Source organism: Sceloporus undulatus, chromosome 1, assembly GCF_019175285.1.
Source record: "Sceloporus undulatus isolate JIND9_A2432 ecotype Alabama chromosome 1, SceUnd_v1.1, whole genome shotgun sequence".
In the NCBI taxonomy this organism is placed as follows: Eukaryota; Metazoa; Chordata; class Lepidosauria; order Squamata; family Phrynosomatidae; genus Sceloporus; species Sceloporus undulatus.
Genome location: NC_056522.1, coordinates 137,216,532 through 137,222,336, shown reverse-complemented (window position 1 = coordinate 137,222,336; position 5,805 = coordinate 137,216,532).

The following is a 5,805-nucleotide window of genomic DNA, read 5'->3' as shown; positions in this document are numbered from 1 at the left end:
GCCATGTGAAATGCCCAAATGTGTTGTTGTGTGTGTTTTGGAATGGAAGTCGGGGGTGTTTGGCCAGAAAGGTAAGTACATTTCTGACATCTGTCTAGAAATAATGCCCAAATGTCCTTCATTTTGATCATGCCTAAGAAACAGGCATTTATATTAACATTTTTTTAAAAAATCAATTTTTTCGTGTGTCCTCCATTTTTTCAAAATGTGTCCTACATTAGGGAAAATTGTCCTACATTTGTCCAGATTTGGAGGTCCTGACTTATGACAACCCTATCTATAGTTGATCTCAAAGAACACTCCCACTTCTGACTTTGATAGCATGGAAAACAGATGACGATTTGGTCATTTTAGTGATTGGTAGTAGTTTTGTTGTTCGTTCTGTTGATTGTATTTTTAGGTAATACTGTATCTGAAAGAAGAAAAAGCCCTCCCTTCAGCCACCATCTTGGGGAGAGAGAGGCAGGCAAGCTCCAACTGCCTACCTGAAAGAAGAACACGCCCTCCTTCTGACCACCATCTTGAGGGGGAGAGAGGCCTGTTATGTTGTGGTTTTTTTGACTTTGTATTGTACTTCCTGTTGTACACCGCTTTGATCTAATTTGGAAAAGCGGTATATAAATAAACATTATTATTATTATTATTATTATTATTATTATTATCTTGTATTTTATTGTTGATTTTATTCTCTGTTGTAATCCTGCCTCGATCTGCAGGGAGAGGCGGGAAATACAAATAAACTTTATTGTTATTATTATTATTATTTATCCTTTTCCATCAAAGAGCTCTGGTGCCACAACAGACTACAAACCCCAGGATTCTGTAGGATGGAGCCATGACAGTTAAAGCGGTATCAAACTGCATTAAATTCTGCAGAAAGTGGGCCCAACAATTTTTAAATACAAGGACACAAAATCATGTCCTGTATTTCCTAAAAGGGAAGTGAGTAAAGAGTGTGAGGGAGGGGATAAATGATGTTTATATGTCACTGTCAAAGTATGTTTATCTGCTTCTGTTGTAAAAGATAAAAGCCATTTAAAAAAAATAAAGATTCCACTTATGCTGACTGGATCCTGATTCACTGCCATATATTGGCTGCCCCCAGAATTCTATGTCAAACACGGTGCTATCTAAAGCAGAACTAAAAAAAGGTGTCTTTTTTCATGCATCTCTTCTTGGTTTATTTTGGGACCTCAGTCTCCCAAAGGAGCAGGAGGAGAAAAGGTGACATTCTCGTGACATCTGTAAAACAATATAAAAAGAAGTGTCTCATTACAATATGGCTTGCAATACCAACCCTTGAGAGCCACTGTGGTGTAGTGGTTTGAGGATTGGACTATGACACTCAAGGTGCTGCAAGAAACCTTTGCATATTGATTTTCCATGGTGATTTCCCAGAAAGACAGACTTGGAGTGCATCTACACTTTGAGTGTAGAAATAATGCAGTTTGATTCCACTTTAAGAGCTGTAGAGCCATCCTACTGAATCCTGGAGTGTGTAGTTTTACAACATATTTAGCATTCTCTGTCAAGGGGTGCTGTCGCCTCACAAAACTGCAGATCCCAGGATTTTGTAGGATAGAGCCATGGCAGTTAAAGAGGTGTCAACATGGATTATTTCTACATTGCATATACACCCTTGGCTAAACTGCTTGGGAAACATTTGTAATACTAGCAGAAATATAAGTCATCTTAAAGAGAAGACTGCCCAGATGTGCTTCTTCTGATTTAAATCACGAAATCAAATGGTGGTGATATACTTACTTGTTTTGCTGCAAATATCTAATTGATATGATTTAACATCCATTTCAGTACTGGTGTCAGTAGGGTTGCCAAGTTTGTTTTTAAGTATGTCATTTGTTTCTTTAAAAAAAACTAATTTACACTCAAAGTAATATAAATTCAGGGAAAAAAAAGATAGAAAGAAAGGAAAAAGAGAAAAAGAGAGAGAGAGGGAAGACAAATAACCGATACACATAGAGACTATGGACCTTATCACACACACAATTTTCAACGTTCTGGGGACCGAAGGAGGACACTCGTGTGTGCGCGTGCTCTGCAGAAAACAGAGTTTATCGCACACGAAGACGTCCTCCAAGAGGCCTCGTTCCATCCCCCGGCGCGCACCCATTCGCGTCCAGTCCTGACGGGTGCCATTTTTTACCAATGGAAGGTAGTCCGTCAGGCAGAAATCACGCCCATCAGGACTGGACGCAAATGGGTGTGCGCCGGGGCACGGAACGGGGCCTCTTGGAGGACTGAATTGTGTGCGATAAACTCCGTTTTCTGCAGAGCGCACGCGCACACGAGTGTCCTCCTTCGGTCCCCAGAACGTTGAAAATTGTCTGTGCGATAAGGTCCTCTGACTCCCTCAATCCCGACTGTAATGAGAAGAGAAAGTAAAAAGAAAAAATAGTATTTCACAATTACAGAATCAACAAAATAATCCTACTGACAATACTAAAAACCATAACCACAGATTATTACATTGTTAGATTTCTTATTGCTCCAAAAAATCTATAAACAGTTTCCAATCTTTCAAAAAGTCTTCAGTTGGCTCATTTTTTAGTGTATAGTGTGCCTTCAAGTCATTTCTGACTTATGGCGACCCTAAGGCAAACCTATCACAGAAGGAGGTGGGTTTTTGGGGGTGAGTTTATTCAGAGGAGGTTTGTCATTGCCATCCTCTGAGGCTGGAAGAGTGTGACTTGCCCAAGGTCACCCAGTGGGTTTTCATGGCTTAGTCAGGATTCAAACCCTGCTCTCTAGTTCAATGCTCAAACCACTATACTACACTGGCTCTCTTATCCTTTCGTACCCACATTAATTTGGCCATTTGGGCAAACTCAGTAACCTTACTAAGTATGTTATTTGTAGTTCACCCAATTCTATGGTCTCTCCTCCACATTGTGTTTTTAATTTAAAAAATTCCTCCATCCAGACTGATTATTTCTGAGCCATATTGTGCATTGGTTCAGACACTGCTTACATCCTTGTGGTAGAATCACTTACCTTGACTCATTGCTAAAGGTAAATATTTAAGTAAACATCAACTTAGTCAAAATACAGCCTGGAGCGATACCATTCTCTCTAAAGCCATGCCTGGTTATGCTCTAGCTAAATATCTCCTCCTCCAATTTAAATTCAAGTGCTTCTTATTTTGGAAAAAAGTGCACTGGTTGTCTTCTGGAAATTATTTGTACCTGTCTTTAAAAGCTTTTCCTGAGATTTAGAGACAGTCTTGTTAACAAAGCTCTGAAGCTACAAGAGGCTTCAGGAAAATCCTCTTAAACACTCCACAGATATAGCTAAACCTCTTGGACTTGTCAAAGCTATAAATGTTGTGACAAAAACAACAACCCAAAATTACTACTGGCGCTATCATGATGACTCTTATCATTTCCTGATCAAAGCAAATGGAGTAAGAGACAAGATAATCAGCATTTTGTAAATTCATAGCATAATCAGATGGTTATGGTTTTTAGTTGTAACCTGAAATCTTTTGAATCAAGCATAAAAACCAAGGATGCTAACTGACTGAGCTAAGAAACCACATCCAGTCTCAGGTTTTAACTTTAATGCATCCACCAGGGATGTACCTACAGAGGAACAGAATGAAGGTATTGTGTTGCAAATAAGAATTTTGCCCTCCCTAATGCAGTTTTCCTTTACTCTCCAATTTTCTAGCATTGCAGCAACTTAAACTTCAGCTAAACATTCAGAAATACAATTTAGCAATTCAAAGAAAAGGGACAGGCAAAGTTATCAAGGGAATGTGAACACAACAAATATGAGGCCTAGTTGAGGTGTGTGTGTGTGTGTGTGCGCGCGCATGCGCGCCTTCAAGTTACCCGTCGACTTATGGCAACCCTATGAATTTCATAGGTTTTTTTAAGGCAAGGAATACTCAGAGATGGTTTTGCCATTTTCTTTCTCTGAATTATAGCCCACAGCACCTGGGATCCCTTGGCAGTGTCTCATCCAAGTACTAACCAGAGCTGACCCTGGTTACAAGATCAGATGGGATCTGGTGCCATTGAAGATTGAAGGAAAATTTCATGGTAACAGGAACAGAATTCTTATCTGGAAGGGTAATGCCTTCATTTTGTCCTCTCCTCTCCACCGTAGCAACACTCCTGACATCCACTGAACACCAGCAATTTGTGACACTAATGAATACAAATGAATACGAATAAAGGTGTGATTGTTGAGTTTGATTTTAATGTGGTCCTAATTCCCACTTTCCAGACCAATATATAAAGTAAAATGCAATTGCCATTTAAAACCCTCTGAATTTTGCAATGTAGTTCTCTAATGAAAAATTGCATTCAGGTGTCTGACATGTGTTAGCTTTGTCCTAGCTTTGGTTTTCCTCATGGCTCCTAAACCATATGAAAAGAATGGCGTGTGAGTCAGGTATTTCCTTTTCATGAGATCCTCAGACCAACACGCATGATTGTCACCCCTCTCCATAATTTATTCTCTATAGAAAGACCAAACAATTATATAAAAAAAGGCCAATGAGCAGACCATTTATGAATGTGTGGGAGGAGAGCACCCAAAGTCTCAGGGCCATTGGCAACTATGTTCAAGATGCAAAGGGATCTTGCTGCATCTTTGAGACTGAGTGAAAGGCATTGCAGCATAAGCTTTTGCAGGCTTGGTCTACTTTCTTAGATGTTCAAGATATTACAGATATGCAGCTGGAGGATAGAGTGTGTTGTCACAAGGCAGCTGTAAATTCCATTGAGGCTGATAAAAAACTGGAAGGTCTCCGAGATATGTGGGGTCCAGGTTAAGGTAGCCATATGTCCTAATTCACAGAAAACTATTGTCTGTTTGATGCCTTTCAGAGAAAAGGTCTTCTGTTTGAAGATATTCTTTATCTTAGGGCTGGGAGACAAGTGACCTTCCAGATGCTGTTAGACTCCACTTCCCATAAATCCTTCTCTGCATGGCCAATAGCCTGGGATGATGAACATCATCCAGAGAGTGCCACAGCCCTGCTCTATTTGAAAGGCTTTCTAGAGCTTGTTCCCACTTAGGATTTGATACGAATTAAAATAAAACGCTTTTAATAAAATCGAATTAAAATAACACAGTTGTTATCCCGCTTTCAGAATCGCTTTTTTCATCGTTCCCATCTGCTTGTTTAATTCGGATTTTTTACCTGCAAGCGTTCAGTAAGCGTTCTCACTTGGCATGAAATCGGTGTTTAAATAAAGCGATTCTTCTCCTCCATACCTTATTTGGAGTTGTCAATCAATACTACGTCAGAATGACGTAACGTTAACCCGCATTATTCGGAATCGATGTATCTGTGACATCGTTTCCATCTCTGTGACCGTTTCTGATTCGATTTATTTTTGGCGGTTTTTTTTTTTAATGAACCAATCAAGGCGCTTAAACGATCACACGTCATAAGCGCTGTCTGCCTTATTATATACATTTTCCCTCCGAATTTAGTAGGAAACCAAAGCTCTCTCCAGAGGAACTATGGGATAGGTTTTCCAGGGCAGCATCCCTGCTTCATGTCCCCTCAGACAGCCAGGGAGAATCCCTTCAGAGAGCCCACAGAGATCAATGAAGGAGGCTGCTGGCAATGCGAATTTAATAGGAAACCTAAAAGCTCTCTCCAGAGGAACTATGGGATAGTTTTTCCAGGGCATCATCCCCGCTTCATGTCTCCTCAGACAGCCAGGGAGAATCCCTTCAGAGAGCCCACAGAGATCAATGAAGGAGGCTGCTGGCAATGCGAATTTAATAGGAAACCTAAAAGCTCTCTCCAGAGGAACTATGGGATAG